The sequence below is a fragment of the Puma concolor genome, chromosome A2, assembly GCF_028749965.1.
Source record: "Puma concolor isolate L17-30 chromosome A2, mPumCon1.1.hap2, whole genome shotgun sequence".
In the NCBI taxonomy this organism is placed as follows: Eukaryota; Metazoa; Chordata; class Mammalia; order Carnivora; family Felidae; genus Puma; species Puma concolor.
The window spans coordinates 22,895,613-22,911,772 of NC_141668.1; the positions used below are offsets into that span (position 1 = coordinate 22,895,613).

The following is a 16,160-nucleotide window of genomic DNA, read 5'->3' on the forward strand; positions in this document are numbered from 1 at the left end:
ATCACTGTGATCATAACTTGGGAGTTTTTTAACAGTAGGAACAAGACACAGAGTTTGTTACCTACTCAGGTAAGATCATCTGAGTCCAAAGACCAGATTCCAGAACAGGGCTCAGACACCTGTCGAGGGTGAGGGTTGTTCAGGACAGCCTGAGGGCAGAAGGGCGGTATTGTTGTAGGGGGTCTTAAATGAGAGTTTGGGATCAGAATTGTACCCTCTTTTATCTTTGAAAGTAATAAGTGAATCTTCGTAGCAGATTATTCTCTTGAAGCAGATTGACTTGATGACCACATTGGAAGTGAAGTGCCCATCTAATTAAGAAAAGAAATAGCTGATTAAAAAAAAAAAAAAAAAAAAAGGCCAGGTAGCTGAGAAATGGTGTTTCTTCTGCTGAACTTCTTTTCCAAACGTGAACACAGAGTCATGGAAGCAGGTGATTTGTGCGATCCCATTGCTATCCGTGTGTTGTGCTTTGCCACACATCTCACACACACACACACACACACACACACACACACACACCCTCACAGACAACCTCTCAGCCCTTGGTTTTCCAGCTTCATCTGTCCCAGAGGGCCCCATGCACTGTGGGTTTAGGCTAGGGCTTGGGTTTGGTGACAGTCAGTGCTCCCAAGGCAGAGGACTGAACTTAGGGCAGACGTGACAACAGAAAACCTGTCTGCACTTTGCCTGGTATGTCTGTAGTTAGCATTGCATTTATAATGGAAATAAATGATCCGACACTCACCTAGATAAATATAATTTATAATTTTGATGTAAGGTCGAAACAGGAAAGACTATGCTTTTCAAATTGCTCTGAGGACTAACCCACACCACTCATTTTAAATAGTGGTGAGCTGAACCTGGCAGCATCTGAAACAGTGTTCACCATTTGTTCAAACACCTGTAGTTGGGTACTAATGTGCATGTTTAATTGCTTGAACTTAAGTGATAAAATCCCTAAAAGGGTGTTCTTACCCCAGAAAACAAGACAAGTCTATTGCAAAGACTGTCTGCCCGCTCTTACAAGCTCCATGCATTTCATAGGACTTAACACTCCAGTCCCTCTTAGGAGAGCCCTGTTTTGAAATACAGGAAGTTTAGCTCTTGAGGGAAAAGCCCAGATGGCTGAACCATCAGCAGAATCCCTGCATACGCTCCCTTGAGAAGTGTCCTCTGTCCCAAACACGTTCAGTTCAGGAGCTGTAGTTCTGTGGGTTTCTTGAAGGTGGTGATTAGCGTGGCCAGAAGTCTGTTTCATCAGCCCAGAGACTGCCGTTATTTTCACCTCCAGTCCTTCACCTCTGCTCGTGTTGACTCTCTGGGGCCAGAGGAGATACCAGAAGGCGATTAAAGCAGCCCTACGACAGAGCAGGGCGCTCTTGGCTTGTGCCTTGTTATCTGTCCCTCCAGTGGTTCCTCACTGTTGTGACGTCAAGGCCGCCATTCAAGGCAGAGAAAAAGGAAACCGTGGCCTCTCTTCGCATCAGTAGCCCGGACAAGCTGTTGTTTCTCAGGCATCCAAAACGCTCTCTGTCTGGCAGAGCTGTGCATTCCATGCCTGGGTGACCTGGTTAAATGGAGGAAACCAAATGCTCTCCGCTGGATGCTCTCCAAAACAAGCATTCCACCCTGAGCTCCTGAAGCAAGGGCTTCGCGGCTCCTGAGGACTGCAGATGGAACGGCAGCACGGCTGTGCGTTGTCTACTTGATCTTGGGCTTCTGGTTTGTCTTAAAAGACAGAATATCCTTATCAGTGGCCTTCGCTAATCTACTCTGCAGCAGCATCCTGATGCTACCCTTTGGATCAGTGCTAGAAAATCCTGTTTGGAAAACCAGTCCTGTGTTACATGTCTCTTTGGAATCATAGTCAGAGGTCCAAAACCGTTGACTTGCCACCTCTTCCCTCCCATCCCACTTCTGCTCACCCCCGTTCCCTGGTTCCAGACTGCTGGATTCCAGAAAGGCTCTCGGATATACTTACATATTAATTTTGACTGTGCATCACTCAGCTTCTGTACCCTTTGCACGTAGGAGAAAGGATCTCTACTATGATGTGTCAGTCACCGGCTCTCGATTTTTCGCAATGAAGAGTAAGACTTTTGCTTTTCAGAGGGAAGGAGCTATTTGAAAGTGTCACAGACCTGTGTCTCTTTAGGAATAGGCCAAGATCGCTACAGAGGATAATAATTTTGCAAGGCGAGAAACTCACTGGTAGTGTTCTGATTGCTGACACAGTTTACCAACTTAAGAATCCGTCTTCTGAGGGCACACCTTCTTGGGTTTCTTTCTGGCATGGGAGACCACATTATTTTATTAGATTTCTTGGAAGTGGACATTATAGTCACTAGAAAAAGCACAACAACCACAATTTGTTTCCAGAGTCGTCCTGGTTAAGTCAATATGCATTTGAGGTTTTATATTATAAATCCCATTAAATCATTCTCAAAATAGCCCTTTGCCGAACCTATGATTGAAGGATATTTGCAGGAACCCCAACCATTTAGTTGTATTTTTTCTCATCATGGTAAGTGTACTCTTTAATCCCCACCCCGTTTCCCCCCACTCTACCACCCCCTTCTGGTAACCATCAATTTTTTCTCTATAGTTAAGAGTCTGTTTTTTACCACCGCCCCCCTTTGCTTATTTGTTTTGTTTCTTAAATTCCACATATGAGTGAGATCATATGGTACTTGTCTTTCTCTGAAAGAGTCTTAGCGTTATACTCTCTAGCTCCATCCATGTGGTTCCAGGTGTTAAGATTTCCTTCTTTTTTATGGCTGAATGATATTCTATTGTATATATATACACCATCTCTTCTTTTTTTTAGTGTTTGTTTATTTTGAGAAAGAGAAAGAGCACATAAGCGAGGGAGGGGCAGAGAGAGAGGGAGAGAGAGAATCCCAAGCAGGCTCTGCACTCTGTCAGAACGGAGCTCGACACGAGGCTCAAACCCGTGAACCATGATATCATGACTTGAGCTGAAATCAAGTTGGATGCTTAACCAGCTGAGCCACCCAGGGGCCCCCAAAACCATTTAGTTTTATATATGAGCATATATACAAGTTTTTTGTTGGGAAGGATTTGGATACAGTGGGGCCTTTTTAAAGTGAATTCTTACAAGACAGAATTCTTCCAGATTATATATAAACTCGTGTCTTCCAGGGGGAAACTGGGTAAAGATGGAATGGACGGGGGTGAGTCTTATAAAGTTGGGACTTACACTAAGTTTACTGGACTGCAGTCTAGCTTCACACAGACAGTCAGACTTGACATATGATGCCACGCCTGTGCCCCCATAGATGCAGTGAGGGGAGCGGGGCAGGGAGCTGATGCGCGTAGCTTCTTCATGGGTGCCTTGGACTAGGGGAGTCTGAGAATCTTGAAGTGAGAGGAAAACTGGGACGTTACTTTTCCTTTGTGGCCCAGAGAAGTTCTCCCTTTTTTTGTTGACTGCCATTTGCCCATCAATAATCCCTTCATTCTTCTTTTTCTATCCCTGCCATTTCAGAAGGTCCTTATTATCTGAAGAGAACTGGCACCAGAAAACTGCTTTAAGAGAGTCAACTTAAAACTGAATCAGATATTTGAAACAAACAGTAAGAGAAAAAGCTATTTTAAGAGATTGGTATTAGGACTAAGTCTTGAAAAGTTAAAAATAAGCGGAATCTAAATTTGTCTTACATTATAGAAAAGAAACTTGGGATATGATGCGCCAATATGTTACTTCTTAGAACAAAACTGCACGGTGACTTCTGCCACAGAATCGTAAAGACAGTGATTTTGGTGTAAGCGTTCAAAGTTTCCCAAGGGCCTCTCTTAGCCTTTGGATATACGAACCATGGTCTTGAAGAGGCTCCCTCTCATGAAATCACCTCTGTTGACTTTGACTTCCTTCGTCGTCAGCTATTCAGCACAAGTGAACCACATTGCATTTGCGTTCTGTGATACGTAGCAACCAAAGAGTGAGCCAGAATAGATGCTGATGTTGAGGACTAAGCATTAAGTGATCACTTTTTTTGTCATTGTTTTCATGTTATGATGACATGTGCTTCCTTGTGCAGCCTGGTCACCACAGAGACCCAGAATGATTACTGAAGTAATCACGGACCCTTCCATATTATGTTACATCTAAAGCGCTCAGTACGGCTTATTGGGCTTGATAATCAAACACACGTACGTGTGAATGCACTTTCCTGGCACTTAACGAGGTTCTAGAACCCTGGGTAAGTTAATCACAGAACCTCAATCAAGTTCTTGATATGTAATGTAGAGTAATAAAACCAGCCTTTCAGACTGGTCATGGAAATTCGAGCCCATGGATATAAAACTCCTGGGTACTACATAGCACATGCAAGTCAAAATGAGAAATGTTCCCTGTTAGGGTTCGTGTTGCATTTGTGTGGTGCCTTCCGGTTTATGTAAGACTCTCACGTTTAATTCAGACCGAAGAACTGAAATTTTAGGAAAATCACTAAAGATTTTTAAGGTCTACAGTGACCTGAGGAATCTAAATTTTGGAAGACTATATTCGGCGACCCTGTACGTCATGGATTAGACCACATGATTTGATCACCATTTCCTTCATGCTGTAGGTGGGAACAGTGAGGCCCAAGGAAATTACACAACTTTCTCAGGATCACATGGTTTGTATCTGGCAGAGCTCTACCTAGAACCCCATCTTCTTACTCCTTAACTGTGTTTTCCCATCACATAGTTGCTCATTGTCAAGAGAACCAATTAAAAAGGCCACTGTACTTGTCCAGGAACAGAGGTCCACCATGTTTATTGGCAGTGGGAAAGGGAGGGGGAGGGAAAAGGCAGTGGTCATTGAAAATGGGTGCTTTTTTACCAGGCTCCGTGAAGAGGGGAGTCAGAGGCTGAGCTTGCAAACTTGGCTGGATGGCCATACAGTTAATTAAATGAAAATAAGTAGAATTTGTTGGTTTTGGTTTTGTTGCTTCCTAACAAGTTTAAAGGGACCGCCCCATCCAGATGGAAATAGGTAGGGTTAAAAGTAGGAGAAAACGCCAGTGCTGAAGACGTAAATTTGAGACCAAAATGCCAAAGCAGGAGCATCGAAACAGTTTTTGTCTCTATATGTGAATATATGCACCTGGACTTTGTGACATATTCTCAGTTTGAGACCAGCCCACATTGTTGTAATTTCCTGCCCAGTTATAATCACTAACTGTTGTACCTTCATCAGAAAGAATTGTCCCCATAGATTCTTCTGCATTTGTGTGTTTGTTTTGTTGGATGGCTCCTGCTGTGGCACCGAGAGACAGACTTTGCCGGGCCCTGTTTTATAAACAAATCTGTTCGTACACACTTTTCTTCTATCATTGTGTGTGTACAACTGTCTCTGCTTTTCCCTCTAGACACACGGAAGCCCAGGAAGTTAGAAGCTTGTTTTTTTTAGAACTATGCAGGCATCAAAGAAAAATGTGTCCATGCATTAAACATGTACACATCTATCCTGTGTAAGGTTTTGAATCTTCACTATTTTAACTCCAGGCAGTGACCTCTCCAAGCATACATTGCAGCCCACTACACACACAGTAGCCCTGAAAGACATCCTTAAAGCTGCCACAAAACTTTTGATTAAGCTCAGTGAATAAAGCTCTTGTTACTTTTAAAGTTCATTCTGTGGACCATAAATGGGACTAGTCACCCAAGATGATGAAAGCATAATGCTGAAGGATAATTCGTCCCTTGCTTAGATTGGAAAGTGAACTTTTATAATATATATTCATATGGTCACTTCCTACCTGTAGGGTTTGTGTGTGTGTGTGTGTGTGTGTGTGTGTGTGTGTGTGTGTGTGTGTTTTATTTAATATTCCAGCCAAGTTCAAGTTTTTATGACAGGAAGTATGTGAATGGTTATGATAGGAGCAAATAACACTTGATTTTATGATTATATAGTGCAGGAAGTAACTTTTCATGCCAAGTAAATCTTTGGGGGGAAAAAAGTGCCGGCTTATAAATCTAACGTACGTAAGTTTCCGAGAATCTTTGCTCTATTAAGTAGAAATGACACCAGCATGTGGTCTTATTTCTTCCTTTTCCTAACTTTTCTTGTCGATAAATGTCTCTGTTTTAGGAATGGGCATTTTCCGGTATTTTGGTGTGACCCAACATGACCCAGAACCACTCAAAAAGTTCTAAGTGAATATATAATAGGGCCAGACTTGATGGAATATATAGCATGAAAAGCTTGAAGGCACTGAATAGGAAAGTTCTTTTTCCATGAAGAGTAAATGGCCAAGTCCTCACTCGCCATCAAAGCGGAGGAGTCCCCTAACTTCTCTTACTCGTGGGGCCATCCATGTTCAGTAAGCAAGTGGGAAAGACAGTTTGTTTAACATCCAAGAGTCTGTATATGAGCAGGTTTAAGAGAAAAGAAAGAATTGGGTAGAACTTCGGGTATGTTCCTCACCGGCAGACCTTTAATGGAGGCTTTTGTTTTTAATAGTGATGATGATGATGATGATGATGGAAAGATGATTTTTCCTCATCTTTCTCTTTTCTTCTTAAAGCCTGAGGGACTTATAGTGAGAAGAAAGTTTATAACTGATGCTTGTTCTTAGGACCGACTGGTATTACAAACACATGCATCACATGAGTGAATGGATGCCAGTTAGTCAGATAAGAATACCTGAGAAGTGTCTCATAATTCCGCGTGCCTCCACAGCCCCTGTGGGCTGTGACACAGTGACACAGCACCACTGAGGGAGTGACTGGGTGGAGATTCAAACTTTAACCCTGTAACCGTGAGCCTCCCTTAACTACACTGATTGAAAACACAGTGTCTAAATACCTTTTACCTCTAAAACTTAGTATCACAGATTTTGCAAAGAAGTAGTTTGCAAATTTATGAAAACAAATGTATTAGAGTTACCAGTACTTGGTTGTCCTTAATTTCCTTTAAATCCGGTAGAGAAAATATTTGCATGTGGCCTGATGAGAAATCTGCCTCAAGGAATAGTGCACAAGGCAGTTTCCCGAGTGCTATTTTACTTCACGCGCACCCAGCCTGGTGTGACTGGTGGGCATCCCCGTGGAAGGCTCCGGAGCAGAGTGGCCAAGGTCAGGCTCCCTGGTTTTGAATCTTGAATCCTGGCCCCACCACCCACTGATGGTGTGACCCTGACCAGGTCTGTAAAGGCCCAGAGGCTCAGTTTCCTTGTGTGTAGGCCGGGGATAGTGATGGAATTCAGGGTTGCGGTGGGAATTCAGCGAGTAGGTATGTGTACAGCTCGTGGTAGTGTAAGCCAGCCCTGTATGTCGTTTTGCCTTTACCACTGATGATTAAACTGGGTGAAAGGGGTCGGGTGACCCGAACCAGAGCAAAGCATAGCCAGAGGAAGAGCCGCAGCTCAAACACAGGCCTTCTGTGTGCCCTCCCCATGCGAGGCCGCCCCCCACTCCCTTTCTGTAAAAGTGCTACTAAAGAGTGCCCTCCTTTTCACTACTTAAAAGAAAACTTGGAGTCAGGTTAAACGTAAAAACATTTGTCACAGGGTTTTATTTTGTTTGGGAGGAGCGGGGCAGGGGATGGTGGGCCCAGAGATCTGGAGAGTGAACACTGATCTATAAACTTGGACCTGAATGATGTCTGCAGCACACCAGATGGCAGCAAGACCTGGGTAGTCTGTGTGGTTCAGTCACGTTCAAAATACTCACCCTGAGAAGTAATCCCCTTAGCACCCCCAGCACACAGGAGTCCTGACAGGCGGCAGCTTCTTGGGGGCAGCACAGCTGGAGGGTCCGTGTTCTGTGTGCTGTTCCCCCCCAAGCACGTATTTTGTATTTCATGGTCTTTATTCTGTGTTGCTCTACTTTTCCTTTCTCTTCTTAAAACATCCGCATTGGCCACCCAGGCCTTAAGAGAGAGATTCCTGTGAAGCACAGTCTGAAAAGGGAACCAAGGCACAGAAGCTTTGAGAGCTCTGGGCATGTGTGTGACTAAGGCGCAGTGTGAGAGAGAAGCTGGTGTTTTAGTGAGCGAGGACAGTAACCTGTTCTGACACTTGAGTAGTTGTCAGGCCTCTAATCACTGCTTTTTTTAACGTTTATTATTTTTGAGAGAGAGCGCAAGTGTGGGAGGGGCAGAGAGAGAGGGAGACACAGAATCCAAGGCAGGCTCCAAGCTCTGAGCTGTCAGCACAGAACCTGATGCGGGGCTTCAACCCACGAACCGTGAGATCATGACCTGAGCTGAAGTTAGGTGCTTAACCGACTGAGCCACCCAGTTGTCCCCCTCCCCCCCCTTTTTTTTTAATCTTTTTTAATGTTTATTTATTTTGGAGAGAGAGACAGAGCACAAGCAGAGGAGGGGCAGAGAGAGAGGGAGACACAGAATCCGAAGCAGGCTCCAGGCTCCAACCTGTCAGCACAGAGCCTGACGTGGGGCTCGAACTCCTGAACCGTGAGATCGTGACGTGAGCTGAAGTTGGATGCTTACCCGATTCAGCCATCCAGGTGCCCCTTCCCCCCATTTTTTTCAATAATTTTTTTTATTATTTTTATTTTTGAGAGAGAGAGAGCGTGAGCAGGGGAAGAGCAGAGGGAGAGGGAGACAGAGGATCTGAAGCAGGCTCTGCAGTGACTATAGAGAGCCCGATGCAGGGCTCGAACTCACAAACCACACGAGATCATGACCTGAGCCGAAGTTGGACGCTCAACCGACTGAGCCACCTAAGTGTCCCATCATTGCTCCTCCCTTCACCAAGCTTAGTATTGATAGGATTTTTTGAAGTTGTAGATACTTAAAACTGTTCTCCCTGTAATGGGTTCCTCTTCTTTTGACATTATACAGAATGTTCCTCTTGCTGTTTTAAAATTTTTTTTTTCAACGTTTATTTATTTTTGGGACAGAGAGAGACAGAGCATGAACGGGGGAGGGGCAGAGAGAGAGGGAGACACAGAATCGGAAACAGGCTCCAGGCTCTGAGCTATCAGCCCAGAGCCCGACGCGGGGCTCGAACTCACGGACCACGAGATCGTGACCTGGCTGAAGTCGGATGCTTAACCGACTGCGCCACCCAGGCGCCCCTGTTCCTCTTGCTGTTGAGGAGGCTCATAAGGTCTTAGGAGTGAGGGCAGAGGATAGACTCTTATGTTGTGTTGTCGTTTTGGATAGAATTCTTAACATCAATTATTGATGCTGTTTTTACTCGTTCTCAATTTGAAGATTATATTCATATCATGCAAATGGTTCCCTACTGTTCTTTTTAAAATACCAGTTTGAAGGGCACTTGGGTGGCTTAGTCAGTTGAGCATCTGACTTCGGCCCAGGTCATGATCTCCTGGCTTGGGTGTTTGAGCCCTACGTCAGGCTCAGCACTGACAGCTCAGAGCCTGGAGCCTGCTTGGGATCCTGTGCCTCCCTCTCTTTCTGCCCCTTTCCCGCTCACAACTCTCTCTCTCTCAAAAATAAATTAAAAACGTTTAAAAAAACTAAAATAAAATAAAGTATCAGTTTGGCAAAGATTATAAAAATATATTGCATTAGTGAACATTGGCTTCCAAAGCATAAAACACAATGGCTTTATTAAAAAATCTTCTCATGTGTTTTCCATGTTTACCTTGAGTATTCAAAACCAAGAAGAGTCGGGATAAAAGTGGCAGAAATCACGGGCTGAAGGTGCTGGGTCACAACTGTCCATTCATTGGTCTTTAGTCTTGAGTTTGCACTAAGTGGAAGCTGGTATTTTTCTCCTCATACCTTCAGGAGCCCCGCCCCATCCCCACCACTTCCACCCAAGACAGAAGCACATTAGCAACCTGAAAATAAAGGACAGGCTTTTTTTTTTTTTTTAATTTTATTTATTCATTCATTTATTTATTTATTTATTTATTTATTTATTTATTTATTTGAGAGAGAGAGAGAGTGTGTGAAGTGGGGAGGCACAGAGAGAGAGGGTGACACAGAACTCGAAGCAGGCTCCAGGCTCTGAGCTGTCAGCACAGAGCCCGACGCGGGGCTTGAACTCACGAACTGCGAGATCATGACCTGAACCGAAGTTGGATGCTCAACTGACTGAACCACCCAGGCGCCCCAGAGGACAGACTTTTTTAAAGCCCCTCTTTCAGCACAGTATCTACTAGTCCCATCAGAAAATGGTCTCTGTCACCATTGGAACTCTCTAGGATAAAAGCAGTTTTTTTTTAATTTGCCCAGTTGTTAAGAAATTCTGTTCCTCTCTGACATAAATGATCATGTTTGGCTGAAGCCAAGAGAAATACAAAATGTCGTATTTTAGCCCTACATGACCAGTTTTCAAAGGGTGCTTTGGTGTGAACGCCACATGGCCATCCTGTTAATGTGATGCATGGGGTCTTACAAATAACTATTTTTCTGCCCCCATCATCAACAAATCTGAAAAACTTCTCTCTTTCCACAAACCCTAGGGATGGCCCTCAGAGCCTGGGGTCTTCCGTGTCTCAGTGCCCAGTAGGAGAGAAGATTTCCATATTCGAAATTTGGGGACAAGTGAAAATAACTCTGTCTCTCCTTGAAGGGTTAATGCTCCAACCAGCTCTGGATTGGTTCGCTCGAATCTTAAAATTACTTTTCTGGTCACGCGCACTGAAGGTCTAAGCATTTGTGAAATGTCTTTTTTTTCCCCCCCCTTCTTTCTCCTGATGCTGTTCTCTTGGCTGTCTTAATTACACAGGGGTTGAGAAACCAAATTAAAATTAGGCGTGGCTGGTAAACAGTGATCACGTTGCATGCTTTTAGTTTTGCGTGTTGGAGTTACTTCTCGTCCCTGTGTTGCTTGCCTCCCACTTTTTTTTTTTTTTTCCGAAGGAAATATCATAAGCTCTTTTAGAAATACTCACAGGAAGTGAGTATCCATATGCTGGTTTCTCGCCAGCGACTGAGCGTTGACAGGTGGAGAATAGGGCTGCAGCCCTCCCAGATTTATTTGCACATTTCCACCAGAGCAGAGGATTAATTCAGGGTGTGATAGACCAAAGGGGTTTTGTAGAGCCAGGGAGTCATAAGAGGAAATTGGTCAGTACACGTCATCTCGAGAGGGAGGGTGATTCAGGTTGCTGCGGTGGGGTCAGCAAGGCACGTGGCTGCTGTGTCTGAGGGTTCTGCTCGCTGCTCCGAGGGCAGGCTGCCTTCTAAAAATGAATGCTCCCTCCACCGCCAACAGCGATTCTTTCGCAGTGAATCACTTCCAGAAATGAATAGCCACAGTTTTTCTGGAATGAACGTTGTGAAATCCCTCACTCATAATGGCAGGTTTTCAGTTGGTGGTTTTATCAGAAATTTCTCAAGATCAAAACGAAACCTCCCCTTTAAAAAGAAAGAAAGTACTCTCGATACAGAAAGCAAAAGTATTTCCAGTCTCTTCACGAAGAACTGTCACAGAAGATCTCCGTACCTGTGTTTAGAGACACACGTCTGTGTATTTTGCCTGAAACGCGTGAGTTCTCAGAATTAATGGATTCGTTGCCGGTGGCTGGTGGTTTCCGATGCAGAAGGTCACTAACTAGAAGAAATGTTCTGTCCGGTGAGTAGATGGTAGATTCCGATGATTTTTGCTAAACCAGTGTTCATGGTCTTGAGTTGTGGATTCAGAAGGCTGCCAGCAAGCTCTTAAATGCTACTGCTTTATACGATTTAGTGGATGGAACCACAGGATTCACAGAAGCCTGTGAAGCGTTTTTCAGAATGTGGAGTAACTGAATAACCATTGGATTTTTTTATTTTTATTTTTCTGAGTTACACTAGTCCTTTTGAGGAGGAAAGGACGTTTTACAGAAGGAAGCGGTTTGTGGGGGGCTTTTAGAGCTACAGCTACTGCTCTTCTATATGTAAAGTACTGTTCTGCCCTCTTAGAAGATAGAAACAAATGTACGGTCTCAACAGAGAAAAAGTTATGGCAGCTCTTTTTAAATGAAGAAACTTCATCCACGTCTTACTCCTAACTGGATTTTTTTTTTCCTCCTCAATACTCACAAGGAGAAACTGGAAGAAGACTAACCTTCTGGCAGTGCCTGCGATGTGTCTCATTCAGAACCCGGTGAGCTCTCCGTAGATTACTGGCCACCCTTTTATCCAGGGGGCGAAGAGAGGGAAAGACAGTTACTGGAAACAGTGAGTGCAGTTTAAGGAACTGTTCTCTCTCCCAAGCGGATAAGTTGTTTGACCTACTGACTCATTTCATAGGAATTGGGAAAACAACCTAGTGTGGTTTTCATTGTTAGTCCTGGAAGATTCCAAAATGTGTGTGTCTGCAAATAAGAGGAGTTGGAGAAAGGTAGTGTTGCCATTTGCTGTCTCTGCTTGCCTGTTTTCCTGACGGAATTCAATCGCTTGTTTCCAGGACAAGACCAGCCCGTGCTCCAGAATCCTCTGTGCACTGCTCAGTGGTGAGTATGGATGACAGCAGTTTCCGATTTCCACTGGTTCTTGCTTCTAAATTTCTAAATGGCTTTTCGTCCTAGGAAAAGCTTTAAAGAGCATCTTTTCCTGGCCCATTTATACTACATTTCACATTTACCTGTAGAAAATACTGTGGATGTGGTGATAATTCTAAAAGATGGTATAACCTACAGACGACAATAGAAGTTAGGAGTTAAGATAGATTGATTTTTGCAGCATATCGTCCCAAAGGCAGTGTTGATTTTGACATATTTACATTAAGGGTTTTCGTGATGTTCTTTAAAACACACGTATGGAAGATAACAGTACGTTCTGGCAAAAATAATAAAGTTACTAATAGTTGGTGAAAGGCATATGTGTTTGGTTAGTAACATTTGTGTGCAGAGAAGCTTTTTGATTCCTGATGTTTGGGTTTTAAAGCAATATTACCAGATAAACTAAAGGTATCAAAAGAGACAAAGAAAGTATTACTGAACTTTGTTAAAAATAGAAAGCTATTTGAAGTGATTAACACTCGAAGTGTTAGATTATCGCCTCTTATCTTTTCGTGTACGTTGGGTTTCCCAAATCACACCTTGAAGTTACGGTCTTCATTCACGCAGAAGATGCTTAATGTAGAATTGTGGCAGAATTTCTCTTTCTCTTTGGAAATGGCAGAGTAGAAAGTTGAATCGGTCATTCTGGTGCTCCTTATTCGGTTTACTGCTTTATTGTGTCTGAGTGCCTTAGAACTGAGGTACTTAACCTTTTCAGGGTGTTGGGCCCCTTTGAGATGATGATGGAAGCTATGAGCCCACTTAGCACACTCACAGTAAGTTGCCTACATTTCAGGACATTTGCAGCTCAGTAGGGCTCATCTGGGGCCCCCAGGTTAAGGACACAGCCCAGAGCCAGACCTTACCATGATTCTGCCATACCTGAGTTCCCTAGTAAACACTATGATTTAAAAGAGGAGGCATCCGAGTCAGAAAGAAGTCATTCTCTGTTTGCTAGGTAGGGGTGCAAAGCCTGAAAAAGGGAAGGAAGAAAGGTGGAGTGGAGAAAATATGTGACTGATACTAAATAAGTAAGGAGAATGGATAATATTCTCAGAACCTCCAAACAGATACCGCAGGATCCCTAAACATTTAACCATGTATCGTTGTAGAGACTTTAAGACTCATGGTTAACAGTTGGGGAGGATTTTTCACATACATAATGAAATCTCTTTTCTTTTTTTTTTTTCCTTTTCCATTGTGTACGTTACCAAATTAGGACTACAAATCATCCAGACTCCAGAAATGTAATTGAAAACAAGTGTAACAAACTGGAAAATGGTTCTCCATTAGCAGAAGAAATCTGGTGGGGATAGATGGAAGGTAGTTTACTTGAGTACAGAAAAACACCATTTAAAAAGAACTGTAGTCCTCACTGCCCATCAAGTCAATTCAAGTCAGTACTGTAAGTCTGTTGTGGAAAAAAATAGACATATGAGTCTTGGCTGTATTAACAGAAGTATGACATAAAAGGGTAAGAAAACAAGGCTTGCATTAGTCACACTCGTTATTGTGTCCAATTTGAGTCACATTTGAAAAAAAGATTTGGGGTGATTATAAAGAGCAGATACACAAGCAACAAAAGTTGTATACTCTTCCAGCAAAAGATAAAGTGGCTGAGAGTTTTAGCCTGAAAAAGTCTAAGGGATTTCTTGCTAATGGTCTGTGAGTAGTGGGAGTCTGATTTATCTTTAGATCCCTGGGGCCCAGCACACTGCCTTGCTTTTCAGTAAATTGCAGTGTTTTAGATGACTGTCTTGTGTGAGGACTTTGGTAACACTTCCACGATAGGCTGGGCAGGAGCAAATGGATTCACGTAAAACCAAAGAGATATTGTCAGGACGTAAGGTATATAGGGGCGCCTGGGTGGCTCAGTTGGTTAAGCGTCTGACTTTGGCTCAGGTCATGATCTCACAGTTCATAGGCTCAGGCCCCACGTCGGGCTCTGTGCTGGCAGACAGCTCAGAGCCTGTAGGTGCCTTCGGATTCTGTGTCTCCCTCTCTCGCTGCCCCTCTCCCACTTGCACTCCCTCTCTCTTTCTCAAAATGAATAAATAAAATTTTTTTAAAAAAGCATATTGGGGTGCCTGGGTGACTCAGTCGGTTAAGTGTCCGACTTCGGCTCAGGTCATGATCTCATGGTTCGTGGGTTCAGGCCCCGCGTCAGGCTCTGTGCTGACAGCTCAGAGCCTGGAGCCTGCTTCAGATTCTGTCTCCCTCTGTCTCTTCCCACTCCCTGCTCGCACTCTGTCTCTGTCTGTGTCTCTCTCTCTCAAGAATAAACATTAAAAAAATTTTTTTAAAGAACATAAGGTATATAATAAATTTGTTGGCTGATGAATAGATAAGAAAGACTACTTCCGTTGCCAAGATTATCAAGTAGATGAGTGGCTGGCCGAGGGAGTTGATGAGATCTTGGGTTGAGATCTTTCCCAAGATGAGAATAGGTAACTGTGTCTGAGATGGTGGAAACGTTTATTAATTCATTCAACAAACACTGAGGGCCTCCTTTGCGAGGCCTCACATTCTGGGAGAGGAGGCAAAGGCACAAAAATAGAGATCACGGTGTGCGATGGGGGCCGCGGTTGCGTAAAATCAGTCTGCCGTGGGACCTGGTAACACCTAGCTGCCATCCGTGAGGCCTCCTGATGAAAGGGATGTCTGAATTGACTCTTGTTAGCTAGGAGTTAGCCAGACAAGGGAGGCAAGCATTGTGGTGAGACGCTGGGTCAGAGGCTCAGCGCCTGAGCTACAGTGGAGGGTGTGAGAGAGGAACAGTTAAGAGAAGGTGAAGCCGGAAGGGAGTCCCTGACAACGGTTCTAAGACGCCACACCACCTTAGCCTGAACGTCTCTGTCTGGGAGGGTAACGTGGGCAGACGCACTTTGGAAAGCTCACAGGAGCTGCAGTGAAGAGAATGAACTGGGGGGAAGGGGAGCCTGGCAGGTCAGACAAGGCCAGGAGACCAGATGGAAAGAGAGCTGCCCTCGTGGGAGCCCTCCAGTGGAGAAACGACGAGGACCCCTGCGGCAGGGGATGCGGGAGAGGTTGGTGAGGTGGGAAAGGGCAAAGGGGGAGTAAGGACAGTGGCTTAGGTTATTAAGTGGTATCATTCACCACAGAGGAACATCCAGACGAAAAGCAGGGCTGAGGGAAGATGAGGCAGCATTTGGACGTAGCAGAGTGCACACAGACAGGCAGGTGTGCAGGAGACCGGGGGAGGGGCAGGGTGGTGGGCACGGTTGTGGAGCTGGAGGTGTAGACCTTCAACACCAGCTCACAGTCATTATTTTACCGGTGGGTGGTCTTGACTGGTGCGAGACCTGTTTCTGAAGCAGTGGATCTCTTCCAAATTGTTACATGGTATTTTCTATTTTTTCTAACTTGTTTGTAATAAAACGCCTTTAAAATATGAAATAGTATAAAGAAGAAATATAAATTATCCCTGATCTCATCACCCAAAGCTCTTAACATTTGTATTCTCCTCCAGCATCTTCCTGCACACACACAGTGTTTACAGAATTAGCATCATTCTGTGTAGGACCTTCTATATCCCATTTCTTCAACGAGCATTTTCTCCAAGTGCTTCTTAAAAATGCCTTAAAAACATTTTTAACAGTGTGTTATATTCTCCAATCTGAGAGTGTTTAGTCAGCTTCCATTTTTTTTTAAAGCCAGTTTTACATTATAATAATCGTCCTTTGAAGTATGAATCTTGG

The 16,160-nt window shown here is 44.0% G+C and overlaps 1 long non-coding RNA gene across 10 annotated transcripts in view; it reads left to right on the forward strand.

The window, feature by feature from the left end:
• Positions 1 to 16,160, forward strand: part of LOC147583057 (uncharacterized) — a 219,472-nt gene that overhangs the window by 175,226 nt on the left and 28,086 nt on the right. For 2 of the 10 annotated variants that reach the window (XR_015244909.1, XR_015244903.1), the window contains exons 7-8: positions 11,984 to 12,044; positions 12,348 to 12,393. The exons of 3 other annotated variants lie outside the window; for them this stretch is intronic. This is a non-coding gene — a long non-coding RNA (uncharacterized LOC147583057). Of the gene's footprint in view, positions 1 to 11,983; positions 16,050 to 16,160 lie in introns of those variants that run through there. 5 more of the 10 variants (XR_015244908.1, XR_015244907.1, XR_015244901.1 and 2 more) reach the window with 4 other exon arrangements.